The 24,301-nt window shown below is 39.4% G+C and overlaps 1 long non-coding RNA gene across 10 annotated transcripts in view; it reads left to right on the forward strand.

Annotated features, from left to right (window-relative positions):
* LOC103350790 (uncharacterized) overlaps positions 1-24,301 on the forward strand; it is a 772,648-nt gene that overhangs the window by 527,958 nt on the left and 220,389 nt on the right. The window contains exon 15 of one of the 10 annotated variants that reach the window (XR_011378440.1): positions 4,950-5,858. The exons of the other annotated variants lie outside the window; for them this stretch is intronic. This is a non-coding gene — a long non-coding RNA (uncharacterized lncRNA). Of the gene's footprint in view, positions 1-4,949; positions 5,859-24,301 lie in introns of those variants that run through there. 10 annotated transcript variants of the gene reach the window in all.

Here is a 24,301-nt window from a genome sequence, read left to right on the forward strand (position 1 = left end):
ATCCCGCTCCCTCTCCCATCCCATTCACATCAAGATTCATTTTCAATTATCTTTATATACAGAAGATTGATTTAGTATATATTAAATAAAGATTTCATCAGTTTGCACCCACACAGAAGCACAAAGTGTAAAATACTGTTTCAGTACTAGTTATAGCATTAATTCACATTGGACAACACATTATATCTTCTCATTTTAAAAAAAATTTAATTTATTTCTTTTTTAACTTTTATTTAATAAATGTAAATTTGCAAAGTACCGCTTTTGGATTACAGTGGCTTCCCCCCCCCATAACCTCCCTCCCACCTGCACCCCTCCCCTTTCCCGCTCCCTCTCCCATCCCATTCACATCGAAATTCATTTTCAATTATCTTTATATACAGAAGATCAATTTTGTATATACTAAGTAAATAATTCAACAGTTTGCACCCACACAGAAACACAAAGTGTAAAGTACTGTTTGAGTACTATTTATAGCATTAAATCACATAGTATAACACATTAAGGGCAGAGATCCTACATGCGGAGTAAGTGCACAGTGACTCCTGTTGTTGATTTAACAATTGACACTCTTGTTTATGGCGTCAGTAATCACCCTAGGCTCTTGTCATGAGTTGCCAAGGTTATGGAGGCCTTTTGAGTTAAAAAGCCCATGAGAGTATTTCAAGCATGGAAAGCCAAGATACTGTGGGAAAAAAAACAAAAAACAAAAAACAAAAAACAAAAAAACAAAAGCTAAATGAAAGATCTCTGTGAGTGAGATCCCAGCGGAAGGAACAGGCCATCAAAGAAGGAGGCACCTTTCTCTGAAGGGAGGAGAGAACTTTCACTTTGACTATGGCCTTGTCTAAATAACATCGGAGTTGGTGAATTATTTATTTCTTGTTCTTTGAGATGTTTATGTATCCGCACATGGATTCAAGAATTTGCTTTCTCTCCCATATTGTATGCCAGTTCTGGGTATTGAAGGGAAATGATCATTCTGTAGTTGCTATTAGGCACAAATTACTGAGAATTTTACAAAATGAGTACAGAGTGTAGTACTTTTGAAGTTTTCTCAGACTAATATTTTGAATGAAAAATATCCCTATGGATATTATATTCTCAAATATGTAAGAAGATATGCAGATTGTTAGACAATGTTATTATAGATGCATGTTTTTGTAGCCATTTAAATTGCACATTCCTTAAGATTGAGCAGGTTTGGAATAAGATCCCCCAAATGAATGACGCTGAGAAGTGACAATTATCATGGGAGTCAGTATCCTCTGTACTTTAGACAACAAAGTTGAGAAAGATAACTGGCTGATTTTATGAGAAATGACCTGAATTCTTTGGAAAAGTACAAAAACTTCCCTCAAAAAGAGGGAGTAGATGATAGGAGTACATGAAAACCATTAAGCTTTATTATGAATCAGGAAAGGTTAAGCATGATGAGCCTCTCAGTTGAACTGTAACGCTTGGCTCAGACCCTCTCTTTAGGAAAACATGCTACCAAAACATGATACTGGAGTTAAGTGAGTGTCCTTCCTCTCATCCAACTGTCTTCTTCCCCGTCGAAGTCAGAGGAGGCATCTGGAAGGAAAACTAGGGGACGTGTATGATGGATGTACTTAGTGATGGGCCAGGGAAGAAATAAATGGTGACCATTTCTTCCTCCAGGGACATACTGCAAGGGACCTAAAGCAAAATAATATTTCAAGGAAAGGGGTGGGGGTGCACTTGGTTTGGTCACAGGAAAGCTAGATATTCCACTTGAGGGATTCCTGAGGAAAAGCTATATTAATATGGAAAATTAATAATAGAATTTAAATCATCCTTTGGTAGATGTTTGCCTTGCTTGTACATTTGCAGGGAGGTAGTAAACTTTGAGCAATATCCTTTATTGGCATCGTAAAAATATGCTTGTTGAAATTAATTAAGATGATATATTGAAACATTGGAAAAGCTTCATGATTCCTAATGCATATGTGGCACAATTTCAGCCAGTGTTATTGTTGTTGTTATCTAATCTCACGACATATGCTTTTTAGGCCTGTCATCTTTTTAGAATTTACAAAGGAAATAAAAATCAGGCTATTATCTGACTTTTGCTCCTGAGAAGCTAATGAGCAAGAGTCATTACTCATAACAGAATAATTAATTGGGCTTCTACTCTTTGCCAGACAGGGAGCTGGGATCTGGGCTCACTTAGATAAGAAACAGTTCTTTTTCTCATGGCATTCACAGTGTAGAGAGACAGGTAAACAAATCATTGCCATATAAGTTGATAAATGCTGTAATAAAGGAATGAACAGATGCCACAGACATAGAGGAGGGAGTATTCCAGTGCCCCCAGCAGAAAGCAAGGTTTATCTGAGTAAGTGTTGATTGACTTGTAAGCAGGCATTGAAAGACTAAAGAGGAAGGGACAGCAAAAACAACTTAAAAGTATCAGCACAGGGACAGTGCTGTGGCAGGTAAAGCCACCACCTACAGTGCCAGCATCCTATATGGGCACCAGTTCCAGTCCCAGCTGCTTCACTTCCCATCCAGCTCTCTGCTCTGGCCTGGGAAACAGTAGAAGATGGCCCAAGTGCTTGAGCCCCTGTACCCATGTTGGAGACCCGGAAGAAGCTCCTGGCTCCTGGCTTCAGATCAGCACAGCTCTGGCTGTTGTGGCCAACTGGGGAGTAAACCAGTGGATGGAAGACCTCTCTTTCTCTCTCCCCACCTCCCCCGTTTCTGTAACTCTGCCTTTCAAATAAAATAAATAATTTTTTAAAAAAATTTATTAGAATAGGTGAAAGCACACGAGGGAAGGAACACAGGATCAGCTTGAGAAGGACTCTTTCCTTTGTGCTAAACAGTTTGAGTTTTGACCTGATGAAATGAGAAAGATAACTTTAGCATATATACCAAATATGTTTCACAAAAATTTTATAAATATGTGTCTTCATCTGCAGTGTTCCAGGCTCTTGTGTTCTTTTAATGTGACATTTATTATAGCTGGAGTCAGAGAAATCAGTTTAAGGATGAGATAGATGAAGACTGCTAAGGTGTAAGTGGCTTAAGTGAAAGGATGCCTATTTCAACAGACCAAAAAGTCAGTAGGTCAGCAGTTTAAGGGTTAATTTAGTCACTCACGCTGTCATGCTGTCATCAAGGACCAAGGATTTTCTTAATTTTCATTTAATTTATGACCAAATTACTAAAAAAGGGGCTCCCCAAACTGTCAGTATAATCTTCTTTATGCAAGGGATCCTTGGAAAATTTTGGGAAATTGAGCCTTGTCTTTTAATTTCATTTTTCAAGATCTTTTCAGTTTCCATGTACCAGCTGTGTAGGTACAGCAATGAGCAAGGGAAGGGAGTGAGAGTTTTCTTTTCCATCTCTCATTTTATTTGCAACGTTAATCTTTCTGAGAAGATCCATAGATTTTTTTTTTTTTTTTGCTTCATTGGAGAGAACTGATCATATAGCCATCAAAGTCTTAAAGGGAGTTTGGGAAGCTGAAGAATATATATATATATATATATACCCTTTGTCATAGGTAGTGGAATTAGCCATTGGTGGCAAAAACATAGGAAATGACTATGTAGCAATCAATGGTGTTTAAATTCTCTTTAGTAAAACTAATACTTAAGAGTTGAGAGGAAGAAGAGAAAATTTTGAAGTAGATACAAATAGGGACAAGACCAGAAGGTCGTGGTAGTTTCGCTAAGTAGGAGATAATGGTTTACTTTAGAAATTTCAGTAGGTTTTACTATCAGGAATCAAATTAGATTGTGGGAAGAAGTGAATGGGTGGTGAAGCATTTGATGTAGAAACCACTTTTTTGACAGTTGTCACTACATTTATTTTGATCTTTAGCTCTGGTAATTACACTGCTGTTACAGAACACGCATCTACTTGTTACAGATACTTGCTGAAAGCAGAAGAAACAATGACTCTATTTTACTTTAAGATGTGTAAAAAATAAATATTCCAAGAATAACTCATGTGTAAACCTTTAAATAGATTCTTTCCCTCATCTACTAAGATAATCTGTGAGCCATCATAGTCCAAAATTGGGAAAACACTTCTAGTGCCTATATTGGAATGCTTAGACTTAAGTTGGGTGCATTTCAAATTCATTGTATGAAACTGCTTTCTTAAGAAGCTCTGATAAAGATGACAGAAGGAAGTAGCATGTGATGGAAGCAAATTAAAGAAAAGATTTTGTAGAGGATATGGGAAATAATTGATATTTACATGCTATAGGAGAAACACACATAGATATGAAAAGAAATCCTATAAAATAAAAAAAAATGTGTTCATTGATGGTTTAGAATTCCGGAGTAGATTGGAACAGATGGAACCAGAAGGAGGAATTCTTGAGGTCAGGAAATTAAGGAGGCTAGAATGTGGATTTGGGAGTAGAAGCCTGTCGATAGTTGTTGAAACCTAAGCTGAGTCTACAGAAAGATCAAGTGATGAGTTTGGAAATTGAGGGAACTGAGCAATTGCCATGTGAAGTCCTCTGTTTATTCTGAAAATTTGGATAAGATATCAGATATTAAAATTCTGCTGATATGTGTAAGGGAGAATAAGAAGGAGCTGATCTGGCAGTCCAGTGCCCCAGGCAGTCACTGGGTGGTGCACATTGAGCAGACTGATCCATGGAATCCTCCAGTAGCCTCACCCACTGTTTTGAGGCCTGCAAACCAGCTGGACACCCTAGAACATGAGAATTCTTCAGTGGCCCCAGTAAGCAGGACCCCAGTAAGTGGTCCTGTCCATCTACCCACATCTCCAAGAAGAAGTGAGAAGCAACTAGCAGCCTTCCCGAGGGGTTTAACCAGCTGAGGACCCACAAAGATACCCGTAGAGACCTTGGACAAAGAGGGGCATCCAGCCTGTGCTCACTGATGAGGCCATCACTGTATGGCCTTCCAACACTGCTGAGAACCTCTGATTTCTGTTGCCAGGAAATGATGTACCACGCCAGAAGACAGGATCCACCCCATGTGACCTAGGGAAACTGAGAGGAGCTCCGTACCCACAACCGTATACACTAGATCCAAAACTGCCAGTAAAGCTTCCTTCCTTAGAACACTTCATCACAGCTGGTGGAGAGCTGCAACAAACCCCTGTATGCTAGGCCTCTGAGATACCGGCATATATCACCAATGTTGGTTACAGCCGAAGAAGCTACGTGGAACTCATTGTTCAATCCTACCTGGAACCAAAGTCCACATAGCCTGCCCAATTGACACCCAAGGACACATCACCAGGGCGCAAACTTTACTGGGAAAACACCCAATAAATTTAGTAAAGGCGATTGGTTCTTATATATAAACAGCAATGCAGGGACTCAGGAAGTATGCAAAATGAAAGTAATCTGATGCCTCAAAAGAAATACTAAGGAAAAGGAAGCTGATGTTTGCCCCAAAAGAACTCAAAATAATGACTTTTAGCAAATTTTTAGCAAAATAGATGCTTTGCGAAAAGAATAGTCTTTCTAGTAGTGCTGGGAAAACTGGAAGATGAATAAAACTGTTCCCCTTTCTCTCACCATGTGTAAAAATTTCACAATAGATTGAAGACCTGAAACTTTGCAATTACTGAAATAAAAAATAAAGTAAATGCTTTGGACATTAAAATCCAGCAAAAAAAGATTTTTTTAGATCAGGTCCCAAAAATAAATGAAAGAAAAGCAAAAATAGACAAATGGAATTTCAGCAAACTAAATAGCTTCTACACAGCAAAAGAAATGATCAATAGAGTGATTCAACAATCTATAGAATGGGAGAAAATATTTGTGAGTTTATATCTGACAAGGAATTAGTAAAATGACATTATATATAAATACACAGTTTTCAAATTGGAAGAAATACAAATGACCAACTGGTACATGAGAAAATGTTCAATATTATTAATCATCAGAGAAATTAAAATAAAAACTACAGTGCTCTATAACTCACTCCTGTTACATTGGCTCATATCAAAAGATCAAAGATAATAAGTACTGACAAGGATGTGAAAAAAGTGGGGAGGGGTCCGGGAAGTAGGAGATAGAGGAGTCTTTGGATTTGGAAGAGAAAATTCACTCATGGAACCATTTGAATATATCTGATTGAAGAACAATTAGGAAAAGTGGAAATCATTGTAGGGTGCACAATAAATTTTATAAAAGGTGCCAGTGCTATTTCGTAGTAGGTAATGCCACAGCCTATGGCATCTGGCATCCCATGTGGGTGCCAGTGCAAGTCCCCAGCTATTCCACTTCCAGTCCAGCTCCCTGCTAATGCACCTGGTAAAGCAGCAGAGGATGGCCCAAGTTCTTGGGCCCCTGCACCCACATCCACCTGGGAGACCGACAAGAAGTTTCTGGCTTCAATCAGTCCTGCCCCAGCCATTGCAGCCATTTGGGGAGTGAACCAGTGGATGGAAACCCACACTCCCTCCTTCTCTCTCTCCTCTCTCTGTCTCTCTCTCTCTCTTTCTCTGTCTCTGTAACTCTGCCTTTCCAATAAATAAAATAAAATCTTTAAAATATTTTTGTAAACAACAGCTCTTCCATTTACATTGTATTGGGTAATTGCACTATTTTATGTGATGCATTGTTTATTAAAATTTGTTATTTTCTGAATCTCCACAAGTGTATTTGAAACACTGACTTTTACTGTTTGAAGATAGATCATATTTTCACCTTATATCCACTCTGGAATATGCAGTGGTATATACCTTCACTTGGTATTGATATGAGGAACACTGGGTATAAGAATTGAAATGAAATTAATTTTCTTTTTTTTAATTTTTGACAGGCAGAGTTAGACAGTGAGAGAGAGAGAGAGACAGAGATGAAATTAATTTTCTAAAGCAGGAAATTATTTTAAAAATCTTTAAAATTTTATTTTATTGAAAAAACATTCATTATATATGAAATATACACTTTAACACAATGTTTGAAGCAAAAATCTCATTGCAGTTCAAGCTTTGAGCTTATTGCTATATGGATGTCCTGTGAATGTGTTAGTACTAAACTTTCATAATTTTATTAGCATTTACTATTTTGTTGACTAATCTTGTATAGTTTGTCACCTACTTTCATCACCTGTAAGTTTGGAGGTTTCACAAAGGTGTGCTCATATGATCATCAGTGTGATTATGTCAAGAGAAATGTGGGGAGATGGAAAAAGTACTTGTTTATAAATATTAAGAAAGATGAGTTCCTTGAGGAAAATTAGTAAGAAAAACCCAATTTATGTAAAGAAACCAATCAGAAGTTTGAGTAGATCTGAATCCTGAACTTAATTATAAAAAAAATGAGGACTATCTACATTGGTCTCATTTTAGAAATCCAAAGTTTAAATTCCTTTTTTTTAAAGATTTTTATTTATTTATTTATTTGAGATGTAGAATTACAGACAGTGAGAGGGAGAGACAGAGAGAGAGGTCTTCCTTCCGTTGGTTCACTCCCCAAATGGTCGCAATGACTGGAGCTGCACCAATCCAAAGCCAGGAGCCAGCTGCTTCTTCCTGGTCTCCCACGCGGGTGCAGAGGCCCAAGCGCTTGGGCCACTTTGTACTGCTTTCCCAGGCCACAGCAGAGAGCTGGATTGGAAGAGGAGCAGCCGGGACTTGATCTAGAGCCCATGTAGGATGCTGGCACTGCAGGCGGAGGATTAACCTGCGCCACGGAACCGGCCCCAAAGTTTAAATTCCTTATGTTCCTCTATTCATAAAAGGAATAACAACATAGTCTATACCATGCCAGAGCTCATTATGCACTTTCCTATACATAACCTCATTTAGTAGACAATTACTGATAAACAAGATCTTCTAATTGGTAGAAAACATTCATTCCAGATTAATCATCCCTAACATCATCATAAGAAGAAAAGGAAACTATCTTCTAGGATACAATTTTCCAATATCATAAATTCTGTCTTATTATTGGTTTTAGGAACTGATAATACCCAATTACCCTTCTATGCTTCAGTTTTCAGGCAAAGATATAGACTTGTGGTATTCTTTCTTTTAGTTAACTTCTTCAAAGTAATGTGGGAGATATGAGAAACATACAACTCTTGGTAGCTTCAGCCCTGGTAGAACATTTGTGTATTTCTATGCGGTTATCTTTTCCTTTGTGTGTACAGTTCTGATGACAATGCTTATATAATATTTCATCTGGATAGTTTTACTTTATTAAAACATTTTTCATAATAAGCTATTTTAATAATGTTTGTAAGACTTCTGTAATATTTTATCCAATTCTTGTGTAATAATTTACATCACTGGTTCCATAAGTGATGATGAATTTGTTTTTATAAAAATGGATTTTCTATTATTATTTTGTATTATTTTCTCAGGTTATATTTCTAAAAGTGGATCATTGAGTTCAGTGGAATGAGTACATATTGTAACTTTTGCTGTATTAATTCCAAATACCTTTCTAAAGTAATGTAATGGTTTACTATAATACAAGCAAAATAAGTGTGGACATATGTTACCAGGTTTTCACTAACTTTAGGTATTAAAGTTTAAAGTCAGCATTTCTTTCAGATAAGCATGGTAGAGTAGGCAGTTTACATTTACATTTCCTCTTTTCCTATCAGCGGACATTTTCCACTGTGTTCATTTACTGGTTATATCTCTATGTTTGTGAATTGTCTACTCTCATATTTCATCCATAAATAGGTTAGAGTATAGTGCTGTAGAAAGAACATAGGCTCAGAGGGCTTGAAAATAATTTAATACCCTATTGGCTATGTGGTCTTTAACAAATAGCTTTGCCTCTTTGATTCTTCATTCTTTATCTGCAGGATAGAAATAATAATATCCATTTCATGAGTCTGTATTAAAGGTTAAGCACAAAACATGAATGTCTAGCATAGCTACTAGCAGGTGCTCAGTAAATGTTGACTCTCTCTGATGGAATTATCCCTGGACTTCATTTAATGACTGCAGAAGGAACTGTAGCAATGATGAACAGATGTTGATTATTCCTTCTACTATGGAATTAATTATTTTGTATGCTTATTTACCTGTTATGGTATTTTTGGTCCTTGAGCATATTGAAAGTGTTAAAATACTCAATATGGGAAAGAGTAAACATAAACATATTTTATCACTTTTCTAGGATGGCCAAGCATCGTTTTAATGTGCAAATAGACCCTAATAAAGACAATAACAATAGCTAAATTACAAAGCATAAAGTAAAAGAGATACATTATAAAAAGACACAGTTCACTAATTTGCCAATCATCAGTAGATATTAGTGGGTCCATGGATTTTTAAGCATTTGTGGGGAGCAGCCCGGACTGGACTGAGTTACTGGAATTAAGACTTATTCTATGCATCTGCTCTCCCACAATATGGCGCTGGGAGAGGAGAAAACAGCTTCTACGCAGCTGCCTCCAGTTCAACCAATAAACTGTAGGACTTGCTCCTGATTGGAGGAGAGCAGCGTACTCGGCGTGTGGGCAGCCGAGTTGGGATTGACAGAGGAGGACTATAAAGGAGGAGAGAGACGGCATGCACCAGGAACATCTAAGGGGAACATCTAAGGGGAACACCTGTGCAGCCCCCGAGAAGAGCCGGCCGGCGGTGTGCTGCTCCCCTGCGGAAGTGGGGAATGTGGCCAGGGGGAACTGCCCTTCCACGGAGGTGGAAGGGATAGTAGCCAACCCGGGAAGAACCAGCAGCAAACCCGGGGAGGGCCGAGCAGATGAAAGAACAGCGCAGGGTCCTGTGTCGCTCCTCCACGAAGACGGGGAGCGACAGCATTAATATACACTAAGACCATGTGGGGCATTATCTTGTGAAAAATTCAGGCAATAGTTTCATTGGGTTTAAAGACTGGCTTCATGCAGGCAGCTAGTTAATTGTAATTAAACTCAAGCTTAAAGATAGTTAAAATGACAGGCACTAATTAATTTTCCAATTAGTTAAGGATTGATTCAACATGTCATTCTTAAAATGAGCTGCCATTTAAAGATCCAGTCATTTATGTTGACAGAAGTTGCTTTTTGTTTAACATTTCCATTAGGTATGAAACCTCACCTTATATCCATCAATCACAGCTTTGGCGCAGTCCATCCTAAGTGCAGTAGTGAATGGTTGGTCAGCCTTCATGCATATATTGTGTTCTTGAAAGGTATATTGTTGATAGTAATGGTAATTTTTTTAAAAGATTTATTTACTTGAAAGTAGAGTTACACAGAGAAGGAGAGGCAGAGAGAGAGAGAGGTCCTCCATCTGCTGGATCACTCCCCAGTTGGCCTCAAAGGCCAGAGCTCTGCTGATCCAAAGACAGGAGCCAGGATCATCTTCTGGGTTTCTGATGTGGGTATAGCTGGCCAAGTACTTGGGCCATCTTCTACTGCTTTCCCAGGCTATAGCAGAGCTTAATCGAAAGAGGAGCAACCAGGGCTTGAACCAGTGTCCACATGGGATGCCGGCACTGCAGGAGGCAGCTTTACCCCCTACACCATAGTGCCAGGCTCAGTAATGGTTAATTTTGAGTTAGCTCTAATTACCAAGAATTTTTAGAATGTAGCTTTGAGAGGTCCAGGGAACAAAATATTTCACTAGGCTAATGGAAACTTAGAATCTAGAGAGTAATTTTCAGTAAGAACCTAAGATTTTCTGATTTTTTTGCATCTAAAAATATATACTTTTTCATATTTCAGTTTTGAAAAAATGTTTATTTCTATTTTGAAAGAGTATTTTCAATTTCAAAAATTATATTTGAGTAATAAGCCTGCTCCTGGCCTGGTATCAGTGCATACTAGGCCCTCAATAGAAATTCTGAATACATGATTTATTCTTGAATTGTTTCTTTTTTCTTTTTTAAAAGATTTATTTATTTATTTGAATGGCAGAGTTACAGAGAGAAAGGGAGTGACAGACAGAAGGTCTTCAATCTGCTGGTTCTCTCCCCAAATGCCTGAACAGCTGGATCTGGGCCAGGCTGAAGCCAGAAACCTGAAACAACAACATGTGGGTCTCTCATGTGGTTGGCAGGGGCCCAACGATTTGGTATCCCAGGGACATTTCAGGAAACTGAATCGAAATTGGAGCAGCTAGGACTCATCTGGCACTCATGTGGGATGCACTGTTGCAGGTAGCAGCTTAACCCGCCGCACCACAAAGCTAACCCCATGAATCATTTCTTTAAATGGAAAGTAAAAAGAGTGTAAAGTAAAATGTATGATTCTTTCTCACTTGTTACACAAATTGTGTTATGAGATACCAACCATATCAAGATTTTCTATTGAAATTCAAAGATATACCTTAGTTTGGAGTATTTCTTTTATTTTCACTTGTTAATAGTTTATTACCCAAACATCACAAACACACTTTAGGTCCTAGATTGCTTTTATAAAATATTTCTTTTAGTTTTGTGAGTGAGAATGAGAAGATGCAGAACACTGATGATAACTGCAGTTTATAAAAAAAGATGAAAGTTCAGAAAAATGTGTCCACATCTTTCAAAATAATTTCATATATGAATTCCATTTTGGGGGTCAGTGCAAAAATGTATTTATAAAAGTCTCATGTCATGCATTTAACCCTCTAAATGTGAGTGTTACCTCTTCTAAATAATGCATTATGATGAGAGTAGTGCACTGTATAGAATTCTCTTACTCTTCTTTGCTTCCAGAGTGTCAGGTTCTTATAGTGACTTAAAACCCAGACTTGTGTCACATTGTCTCAGTTAAAGTCCAAGATCTGCTACTAACTTCCTATGTAAGAATAGTAAGTCAGTTAAACTCCCTGTACCTTAATTTCCTCATCTGTAAAATGAGAATAATAACTTCTTTTTTGTTAGATATCTAGGGATTTGTAGAGAGAGAGGAGGAAGAGAGGGAAGAAGGGGGAGAGAGATCTGTCTCATGTAGAAAAAGTAGAGCAAGTTCATAATGAAGGGGCAGAAATAGGACAGAAAAAATATAATCCTAAGAAGTTTAAATACCTGATTCCATACTTGTCTGAAATTCTTGCTGTAATTCTCCTTTACTACTGATGCCAGAAGGATTTGGTTTCTGATAACCAAACCGAAATTCTCTCATACATAAAATTACACAAAGAAAAGTAAACAAAAACCAGAGCCAGGGAAACAATACCTAAAATGGCACATCAATGCCAGGTTGAAATTCTATAGAATTATGGAACTTGAACCATATATTTTACTCTAAATTCTCTGGTGGCCAAAGGTAATCTAGCCAAATTTATTTGCATTATACACACAAAAGCAAAATTCAAACTGACTTATTATCTTTATTGACTTAGATGAAGTTTTATTTTTCAAATAGGTAATACTGGAATGAAATATTCAACAGTGTCTCCAATAAGTCTTTGAAAAAACTAAATACTATGCTTTGTTCAAGTGCTTGAACCCTTCACTGGAAGTTGAATATATAAGAAATTATCTAAGGGAAAGAAAATAAGAGGTTAATAACAATCCAACGCACATTATCAGCTTGGTTGAAGAAAAAATTCTAGGATAAATAGAGCAATGAATGGTTTGCATATTCTTCAAAATAATTCTAATATAAATTATCTGAACTGATATTTTGATAAAAATCAAATTGGAGCAATTCAGTCCAATTTGGTGTGGTATTCCCAAAAGGTAAGTATTTGGGACAAGAATATTATACATTTTAATGGTAATTAGTTAATAAGCCTAGCTAAGATTTTTACTGATAAGATAACCATTTACATTGTCATGGACAAAAACAACAGTTTAAGAAGGAGAAGGATTTCTTTATACAAGGTCCACATAAGCGTTATCCATGTAAGTTCTCAAGTTCTGACTCAAGCATTGCTCTATTTTTATGTTTTAAATATGCTGCTTGCCTGCTATAAAATTCACCCATGCTACATACATGGTTCACCAGCCTAAGTGAGCCCTATTTTGAGTTCTGGGTGTCATCATTTCTACTCTGTGTCTTGGAAGGTTCTTACTACTTTAGTTTTGCTTTTCCCAATCTTCCATACTACAACTATGTCAGATACCTTTATTTTAAAAGTCTTATTGTCCTAGTTTTCATTGCTATATCACAAACCACCTCAATATTCAGTGTCTTAATATAATTTATTGAACACTTTTTGGCAGGGATTGAAGGGAAGAGACTGTCTTTACATCATGTAGTATGGGCTAGAATATTCAATTAAAGTCTAGAGAATAACTTCTAAAATGGCAAATTTACATAACTGGCTAGAAGCTCAGCTGGGACCCAAGAACTTCAGATTCTTTCAACACGGGCCTTTCTGGGCTGCTTGGAGTCCCTTTAAGATAGTGGCTGGGTTACCAAATCATCTATTTCAAGGGACTGGAGGTAGAAATCTCCCTTCCTGGAGACTGGAAAATCACTTCTGCATTCTGTTGATCAAGCAGTCACATGCCTGCACTCAAAGGGACAAATAGCAAAAGATTTGAGGCCTTTTTTTTTTTTTTTTTTGACAGGCAGAGTGGACAGTGAGAGAGAGAGAGAGAGAGAAAGGTCTTCCTTTGCCATTGGTTCACCCTCCAATGGCCACTTAAGCCGGCGCACTGCACTGATCCGAAGGCAGGAGCCAGGTGCCCCGGCGCTGCAAGGCGGAGGATTAGCCTGTTGAGCCACGGCGCCGGCCTATGAGGCCATGTTTTAAAAATATCACATCTTGGCCGGCGCCGCGGCTCAATAGGCTAATCCTCCACCTGCAGCGCCGGCACACTGGGTTCTAGTCCCGGTCGGGGCGCTGGCGCCAGATTCTGTCCCGGTTGCCCCTCTTCCAGTCCAGCTCTCTGCTATGGCCCGGGAGTACAGTGGAGGATGGCCCAGGTCCTTGGGCCCTGCACCCGCATGGGAGACCAGGAGAAGCACCTGGCTCCTGGCTTCGGATCAGCACGGTGTGCCGGCCACAGCGTGCCAGCCTCAGTGGCCACTGGGGGGTGAACCAACGGTAAAGGAAGACCTTTCTCTCTGTCTCTCTCACTGTCCACTCTGCCTGTCAAAAATAAAAGAAATAAAAAACAATCACATCTTGGGCCAGCTTTGTAGTGTATTGGGGAAATCTCCTGCCTCTGACTCTGGCATCCCATTTGAATGCTGGATTGAGGCCCTGCTGCTCCACTTCCTATCCAGCTACTTGCTAATGGCCTGGGAAAAGAAGTAGAAGATGGCCCAAGTGCTTATTAGGCCCTTGTACCTGATATCGTCCTGTTTACTAATAATTTCAGTATTAATAACCCTGTGGTTTATTGCCACGTATTCAGAGAAGAATTCTGAATACTGACTCAGATGGAAGAAACAACATGGGGAGTTTTTAAGCTTTTTTATTCAGTGAGAGAATTGCGCAGGCAAGTGAGAGTTTTATTTAGGGAAGAACGAGAGTTCTAGAAGCTAAGTTGGGTCCATACCAGAGAGCAGGCCGGGTGCCACATGGAGCAAGGATGCAGGCAGGAAAGCAGAGAGCAGGCAGACTGAAGGCCACACGCTTGCAGGCAACAGGGCGCAACAAGAGTGGACAGCCAAAAATGGGAGGGGCCCACCATGCTCCAGGCCTTTTATCTACTCCCAAAGGGGAGTGGTTACATAGTCTGATTGGCAGGTGGGCATCCAGGTGAGATGAGGTAGGGGCATGAGATCACACAGGGGGCATCATCTCCAGCTTACAAGTCTACTCAATTTGATCCTGTCTGCCTATCACACCACATGGAAGACCTGGATAAAGCTCCGGGCTCCTGGCTTTGGCTGGCCCAGCCATCGCGGCCCTCTGGGGAGTGAACCAGTGGATGGACGATTTCTCTCTCTGTGTCTTTCCCTTTGTCTCTGTAGCTCTGACTTTTCAATAAATCTATAAATAATCTTTGAAACCCAAAATAAAACTGTCACATGCAACAAGTTACGTATCAGTTGGAAATTCAGCAGCCTCCCTGTGTTATTTTTTCAAGTATTTTGAGCAATCAGATAAGCACTATTTTTCATGTTTGTTATACAAGTTACTCCTACAGTCCATTTCTTTCTGCTTTCATATTTTGAATTCATGCTTTTCTTTCCTTCATGAAGTCCATGACTTCAAACATGTCATCCCTTCATCCTCTTCAGTCCCTTCAATTCCTTTCTAATCCCTCCTTGTTCTTCAGAGATCAGCTTAGATTTGGTGTTCTGGAAGTATTTCCAGGACCTCTATATGTGCCCTTCCCACCCAACTTGCAACATGTCTGAAACAAATATCTGTTCTGTGGACCTTTGTACATGCAAGTGTGTAGCATCTTTTAAAGGACATTTTTTTTTTTTTTTGAGACAGGCAGAGTAGACAGTGAATGAGAGAGAGAGACAGAGAGAAAGGTCTTCCTTTTGCCATTGGTTCACCCTCCAATGGCCGCCGTGGCTGGCGCATTGCGCTGATCCGAAGGCAGGAGCCAGGTGCTTCTCCTGGTCTCCCATGTGGGTGCAGGACCTGGGCCATCCTCCACTGCATTCCCGGGCCATAGCAGAGAGCTGGCCTGGAAGAGGGACAACCGGGACTGAATCCGGCACCCCGACCGGGACTAGAACCCGGTGTGCCAGTGCCATAAGGCGGAGGATTAGCCTATTGAGCCACAGCACTGGCCCTACAGGACATTTTAACTTCTTTGCTTACTCACATGACTTAAACTGGATCACATATGTTACAAACAGGAATGGTATTTATTTGTATTTGTATCCTTTGGGCCTTCAATCATAACCGATATATATAGTTGGCCACCTATAAAAGTTTATTGAGTGACTAAATGGAAAAATAGTCAAATTTATGTACCACAGATGATAAGAATAATTTATTTGCAGATAATAAAGGCTGCTACGTTTTATATTAGGCATGCACTTAAAATCAATTATTCCAGACTATTTTTTCACATAGGAATTAAAATGGGGCAGGCTTTTTTTCAGTATCAGCATGAGTATTAGCAAGAGACTTTACAGTGCTTGAATGACTTCATTATTGGATGCAAAAATACTTTTAACTATCACATACGTAAACCATTTAAAATGCGAAAGTCACTGCAATCACTTGTACAACTTCTAATGTAAATAAAATCCATCCCTTTATTTCTATATGCTATATTTAGAATCCAGTTCCACTTACTTAGCCAACATCAGTATGTGTGGTGCTTCCTTGAGCATTTGTGAATTTGTGCATGCAGAGTGCCAGAAAATTTGAGTTACCTTGATGGCCCATGGAGTAGCTGAGGTTGAACTATGTCTTATTGCTGTCTTTTATTTCAGCTCTCATACTGTACAAATGTGCTTTTCCAGTCTTAGTACCACATATTTTGCATTTCCATGCTTTTTTTTTTGGTGATTTTGATGTTAAAAAATAATTCCCCAGATGTGGTACTGGAGTTCTATCCCATGTTCCTAAGTATAGGCATGCTGCGACGGTTCTTATGGAGAAACTAGATTCAGGCATGAACTATAATTGATCAAGATTTTCAGTCAATAATCTATATTAAGTAAGGTGTCATTTAATAAAGATACATATAAAACAAGGATATGTGTTCTTGCATTGATGAAACGTTTGACAAGAAACAGGAACGAAATCCTGTATTTCCTCTATGGTCCATGAGTCTAGTATTCACTGATTCAATATTTGCAATGACTTAATGACTACAGAGTGCAACTCCCACAAATATTGATAAGCAGCAGTATAGCTAAAATATGTTCACAGGATGCTGGCAAAGGAAACGATTCTTTCTCCATATTCTATAACCTGCTTTGCCAAACAGCCATAGTTAAAAGATGGGTACAGATTATTTGCTCCACCTACTTTAAAATGATGAATACTTAAAGATAGTTTTCTGTCCAGATCACAGTGTTTCATATTTTGTTTTAATTTTATTAATGTTGTAGATCCTAATAGTTGATATCACATGATTAAATTACACAAGAAATAGAACATGATTGTGTAAGTTCGAATATCTTTAATAATTCAGACTATTTATTTCAGTCCCAAAAGTATTATATTACATGTAAGGGAATTTTGAAGAGGATTTTATGTTTCCTTTAATGTGAATAAACATTTGCTAAGTGGAGATGACTAGTTGGTGTGAATTAAAAACCAAAATTATAAATAACCTCTTAAAGTAGGATAATGTCTGCAATAACGTAAACTGAAAATGAGAGCTGATGAGGTATTAAATGTGATTTATTATAATGAACAAAATTTCTGATATATTACACTTTTGCATTCAGGTTGTGCCACTAGGATGCTTTCTAGGGAATTTGGGGATGCCAGTGGAATTGAATAATGCTTAAGGATCTGAAAATGGGGGTAGATAAGGATCTGCATGACTGACATATTCCCTATGGATAGCATGTCATAATAGAGAAATACAAGATGATACAAATGATTTTTATTACATTAATTCTTGCAAATAATGGTGACATTTCTGGTTAGAATTTTCCTCAGTACTTTTGAATCTGCATTGCCCTATGAGAGAAATGATTAGGATAGCTCTACTTTGATATTTAAGCTTGAAATACTAGGCAGATTTGTTAGAAATTTAGTTTATGGCTCCTATGCTGCTACAAAAAGAAAGACATTTTTCTATTTTATAATAACATTCCAGTTTGTCTGCATCTGAGTCCAAATACTTGATGTTTTACTATAATCTTCTAACATCTATTTGGAGCTGGAATTTGAGTTCTCAGCTCCCAGCTTTAGACATCCAATCATTGCAGGCATGTAGAAAGTGATCCAATAAATTGGAGTGCTCTCTCTCTCTCTTTCTCCTTTTTTTAAAAAACAGATTTATTTATTTGAAAGGCAGAGTTACAGAGAGAGGGAGAAGAGATATATAAAGATTTTCCATCTGCTGGTTCACTCCCCAAATGGCAGCAACAGCCAGGGCTGGGTCAGGCTGAAGCCAGGAGCCAGGAACTTCATCCAGGCCTCCCATGTGGGTGCAGGGGCATGAGCAGGACTTGAGCCATCTCCTGCTGCTTTCCAAGGTACCTTAGCATAAAGCTAGATAGGAAGTGGAGCAGAGCGGCACCACGACTCACCTGGGCAATCCTCTGCCTGCAGCGCCGGCACCCCGGGTTCCAGTCCCGGTTGGGGCACCGGATTCTGTCCCAGTTACTCCTCTTCCAGTCCAGCTCTCTGCTGTGGCCCAGGAAGGTAGTGGAGGATGGCCTAGGTGCTTGGATCCTGCATCCACATGGGAGACCAGGAGGAGACACCTGGCTTCTGGCTTCAGATCGGTGTAGCGGCCATTTAGGGGCTGAACCATCGGAAAAAAAGGAAGACCTTTCTCTCTGTCTGTCTCTCTCTGTCTAACTCTGCCTGTAAAAAAATAAAAAAATAAAAAAGGAAATGGAGCAGATGAGACTCGAATCAGTGCCCACAAGGGATGCCCCATTGCAGGTGGCAGCTTAACCCACTGTGCCACAAAGCTAGTGGCTCTCTTTGTCTTTATAATAAATAAATAAAATTTTCAAAAAAATTAAGTCTACTTGGATTATATTCTAAGTACACATGTTACTTGTAGCAGGGCAGTGATGATTAAGTTTGAGATGAAAAGAAAAAAATGCATTCACATGCTTTTAATATAAACCTTTTTAAAATCAAATTATTACATATATTCTGGTTGGAGCCCTTTTAGGTTCTTAAAAATGAGTTAACTGTGAAGAACTTGTATTATTTTTGCAGTTACTGAAACCAGAGGAAGATTTCACAAGTTAAGGGAAAATTGTTCCTTAATGTGTTCCAAGATATTTGACATAGTCTTAAGTATGAGTTTATCCAAGGATGGCTCTGTATGGTAAGCCACTCAAGTTCCTTTTACAGTAAGCCACAATGAATAAAACCCCAACACTACATCTCTGTTAGGCTAGAAAATAGACGCAGTAGGAATTACATTAATAAAAGCTGTCTACTGACATACTCAGATACACTCTTAAAAGAAACATGGATATTTGACCAGATTCTCATCTCTTGAAAGTAATGAAGAAGTTTCTTTGACTTGTAGTATAAAAGCTTACATTTCTTCAAAATATAAAAGGAGGTTGGGTGGGATTAAGAACAAAGTGACAGGACACATTGCCTATAGTTTCCAGTTAATGTGCTAGAATTTTAGCTGCAAGCACATTAATTTGGAAAACATGTCATTGGTACCCGGAACAGCCAGACAAGATCTAGGGATTCTAGACTTGCCAGATACTACTATGAGGTCACAACTGATGTCCCTTTGTCATTTTCCATCACCTCAAAATTGAAAACAAAGGATAAATAAATCTGTAATTTTTCTTGATGAAAAAAAAAGTATCTACTAACCAACTAATCACAGTGGGTATAATAAAATCATGGCATTAGTCTAGATTTCATCTGATAAAATACTGAAGAAAAGCCAATGACACTTTTTAAAAAATATTTATTTATTTGAAAGTCAGTTACATGGAGAGAGAAGATGCAGAGAGAGAGAGAGAGAAAGAGAGAGAGAGAGGTCTTCCATTCATGGGTTTACTTCCCAATTGGCCACAAAGGCCAGAGCTGTGCCAATCTGAAGCCAGGAGCCTCCTCCGGTTCTCCCACGCGGGTCCAGGGGCCTAAGGAATTGGACCATCTTCTACAGCTTTCCCATGACACAGCAGAAAGCTGGATTGGAAGAGGAGCAGCTGGGTGTTGAACCAACACGCATATGGGATGCCAGCACTGCAGGCAGTGGCTTTACCTGCTATGCCACAGTGCTGGCCCCAACCAGTAACACTTTTAATGAGTGGCCTTGAGAATTCACTTAACATGCTTCAGCCTCCATTTTATTCTCTAAGAGATTAAGACACATCTACTTCCCAGTAGTGTTGTGTCTTAATTTCCTTTGATTCAGAAGCTGTCGGGCTTTCGGGCTTTTTCCATGATCAGCTGTGTTTGGCTTCTGAAAGTTCCAAACTGTCAAAATTAGTGACAAAACAGTGATGACACAGAGTATCTCTGCTAAACACTCTGATTCCTAATAATTTTCATTTAACTTTCATGCTGCGATAGGTATTCGAAATTTCTTTAATAATATATGAGAGGTCATCAAAAAGTTCATGAAAATGCATATTATGAAAAAAAATATGCAAGAATTTTAAGCACTTTTTGCACTTAAAGTGAACTTATGTTTTAACTCCACTTACCACAGACTTTGTGAAGTCCCCTTGTATGTATACACATCACATCTCTCTGTTGAAATCGGCTGCCCCGGGAAGCTGGTCATGACTAATGTGGTTTTTGTCACCAGCTTGAATTGCAGTTCACCCCACAATGAGGAAAACATCAGTCATTCGATTCCCTTTTGTCAAAGCTCTTGGGAATTAATTACCTGGAAGAATGAATTCTCAAATATGCTTGACCACATGTAAGAGAAGATATAATGTGCTGTGTCATTTTTGAGCGTAGTTTTCTTTCAACCCTAACATAATGACTAAGTATGCCTTGCCGTGTATAATCACTGTGCTCAGACGACAGGAGAAGAGCAATGTGGCCAGATACCATGATTACAGAAAACAGATCGTGAAAGAAATGTGCATGCCGTTTTGACTCAGAAATGATCTCTGCAAAAACCACAATGGATTGCATATGAATTCACGATGCTGAAGCTAGAAATATGCTTTTAACTACAGACAAAATCGATTACAAATGTTTCCCATAAATTAATGTGTGTTATGGACTGGTAGCGTCGGCTGCCCCAAACCCAATTTCATGTATGCAGGCCCTAACCTCATTGTGATGGCATTGGAGGCTGAGGCATTTGGGAGAAAATCAGGATTAGGTGAGATCTTGAGAATACTGCCCTCATGCCATAAGCAAGGGAAGCAGAGAATTTGTGTTCTCTTTCTCTTTTCTCTCTTTGTCTAGCTCTGCCCCCCACCCTTTGCTCCCACATGTACAAACAAAAGAACACACAAGCGCACAGTAAAATAGTGGCCACCTATAGGATCAGAGTTCACATCAGAGTGGAGCCACTTTGGTCTTAGACTCCACAACTATGGGGAATAAATTTCTATTGTCGAAGCCACTGGGTCCTTGGTATGTTCTTATGGCCCCTTGTACAACTAATACATTTTATGTTGTTTACTCTTTTTTTTTTCTTAACTTTGAAACCCTCAGATCATTTTGTTATAGAATTTGTTCTTGCATTAATGCAAGCACAGTGAAATACATACCCTTGGTGCATTTGCAAGGGTAAACTTCCAAGTAACTTGCTAGGTAACCACACATGTAGCTTCTCATTTCTTCTGTTGTGCTTTGGTTTGCCTGGGTAGTGATGAACCTAACACATGTGTCGCTTGGACAAATAGCTTTCTAAATTACTCAGGAAATAGAATGAGTAATAACCATGTTCAGGAAAGATAATCAGGAAGTGAAACTTCCAAATTGCATATACATGTAATAATATCAGTAAACAAATTTTAAAAATACCTCTGTACAAAAAGGATTTATTCACTAATACTTTATAATTACTTTTGTATATTTTGCATAGCTTTTGAAGAGAAAGGAAAAATATAGAGCTACTTGTTCAACTATCATATTATGAAGGATCAGCATAACTGTTATTCACTCCCCACACAAATACCTGCATGGACTGGGCCAGGCTGAATTTGGGCACCAGGTCTCCCACGTGGGTCCCAGGGACACAACTACTTAAACTATCACCTGCTGCCTTACAGGACGCACTTTACTGGCATTGAGAACCAGAGCCAGGACTTCTTCTTTTTTTAAGATTTATTTATTTTATTTGAAAGGCAGAGTTACAGAGAAGCAGATGCAGACAGAGAGAGAGAGTGAGAGAGAGAGGTCATCCATCTGCTAGTTCCCAAATGGCTGAAATGGACAGCACTATCCTGACTTGCAACCAGGAGCCAGGAGCTTCTTCCGGGTTTCCCACAGGGGTGCAGGGGCTCAAGGACTTGGGCCATCGTCTTCTGCTTTCCCAGGCCATAGCAGAGAGCTGGGTCGGAAGTGGGGCAGCTGGGACTCAAACTATGGTGATATGGGATGCTGGCACTGCAGGTGGCAGCTTAACCCACTATGCCACAGAGTTTGGCACCAAGAGATCCAAGAACTCTGATGTGGGATGCAGGCATCCCAAGCATCACCTTGAATATCAGGCCAAATGCCCATTATTAGTTTCTGTTTTGAGTCATGTTTATTCCAACTTAACCAATTATTTGGTTCAAATTGAACTGTCTTCTTTTTTTTATTTAGTAAATATAAACTTCCAAAGTAAAGTTTATGGAATACAATGCCCCCCCATAATTTCCCTCCCACTCACACCCCTCCCATCTCCCGCTCCCTCTCCCATTCCATTCACATCAAAATTCATTTTCAATTATCTTTATATACAGAAGATTGATTCAGTATATATTAAGTAAAGATTTCATCAGTTTGCACCCACACAGAAACACAAAGTATAAAATACTGTTTCAGTACTAGTTATAGCATTACTTCACATTGGACAACACATTAAGGACAGATCCCACATGAGAAGTAAGTACACAGTGACTCCTGTTGTTGACTTAACAATTTGACACTCTTGTTTATGGTGCCAGTAATCTCCCTAGGCTCTAGTCATGAGTTGCCAAGGCTATGGAAGCCTGTTGAATTCACCGACTTCGGTCTTATTCGGACAGATAATTAGTCAAAGTGGAAGTTCTCTCCTCCCTTCAGAGAAAGATACCTCCTTCTTTGATGGCCCCGTTCTTTCCACTGGGATTTCACTCACAGAGATCTTTCATTTAGGTGGTTTTTTTTTTTTTTTTTTGCCAGAGTGTCTTGGCTTTCCATGCCTGAAATACTCTCATGGGCTGTTCAGCCATATCCGAATTCCTTAAGGGCTGATTCTGAGGCCAGAGTGCTATTTAGGACATCTGCATTTTACAAGTCTGATGTGTATCCCACTTCCCATGATGGATTGTTCTCTCCCTTTTTGATTCTATCAGTTAGTATTAGCGGATACCAGTCTTGTTTATGTGATCCCTTTGACTCTTAGTCCTATCATTATGATCAATTGTGAACTGAAATTGATCACTTGGACTAGTGAGATGGCATTGGTACATGCGACCTTGATGGGATTGTATTGGAATCCCCTGGCACGATTCTAACTCTACCATTTGGGGCAAGTCCGATTGAGCATGTCCCAAATTGTGCATCTCCTCCTTCTCTTATTCCCACTGTTATATTTCACAGGGATCACTTTTCAGTTAAAATTTAAACACCTAAGAATAATTGTGTGTTAATTACAGAGTTCAACCAATAGTACTAGAACAAAGAAAATTTAACTGTCTTCTAATAGTCATATTGGCTACATAGAATAGCTGAGTTTGCATTATTGTTTTTCACCATTTATCAAAGGATTTTTTGATTTTAATTTTGAAAATTTATTTAATATGACTGATTAGCTATATAAGTATTTGGGTAAATTTTTAAACTTTATTTTGGCAGACAGTTATTGTCTCTCCCCCTCTTCGTGGAGGAACGACACTAAACCCTGCGCTGTTCTTTCATCTGCTCGGCCCTTCCCGGGTTTGCTGCTGCTTCTTCCCAGGTTGGCTACTGACCCTTCCACCTCCGTGGAAGGGCGGTTCCCCCTGCCACTTTCCCCACTTCCGCGGGGGAGCAGCACACTGCCGGCCGGCTCTCTCGGGGTCTGCACAGGTGTTCCTTCAGATAGATGTTCCTGGTGCATGTTGTCTCTCTCCTCCTTTATAGTCCTCTTCCACCAATCCCAACTCTGCTACCCACACGCCGAGTACGCTGCTCTCCTCCAATCAGGAGTGGGATCAGCTCCTGCAGGTTACTGGTTGAACTGGAGGCAGCTGTGTAAAAGTTGTTTTTACTCCTCTCCCAGCGCCATATTGTGGGAGAGCAGATGCATAGAATAAGTCTTGATTCCAGTAACTTAGTCTAGTCTGATTTGCTCCCCACAATTTCCCCTTTCTTTTTATTTTTGGCGTTGATACGCGCCTGTCTTCGGTGCCCCGCGGCACACACTCTGCTCTGCTTGCTAGAGTTGCCCACAGGTGCTTACAAGCCCTACCAATCAGGCAAACCGAATCCGGGTCCTCTCTTCGCCACGTTGTGAGGAGGTTTTTAGGCGCTGATGCGTGCCTGTGTTTGGTGCCCTGCAGCGCATGCTCTGCTCTGCTAGAACTGCCTGCAAGTGATTACAAGCCCTACCAATCAGGCAAAGCGAATCCAAGCCTTCTCATTGCCGTCTTGTGGGGAGACTTATTGATGTTGATTTGTGCCTATCTTTGGTGACCTGCAGCTCATACTCTGGTCGAGCTGCCTGCTGGCGCTTATCGCCTAATCAGGCAGACCG

This window comes from Oryctolagus cuniculus, chromosome 8, assembly GCF_964237555.1.
Source record: "Oryctolagus cuniculus chromosome 8, mOryCun1.1, whole genome shotgun sequence".
Lineage (NCBI taxonomy): Eukaryota > Metazoa > Chordata > Mammalia > Lagomorpha > Leporidae > Oryctolagus > Oryctolagus cuniculus.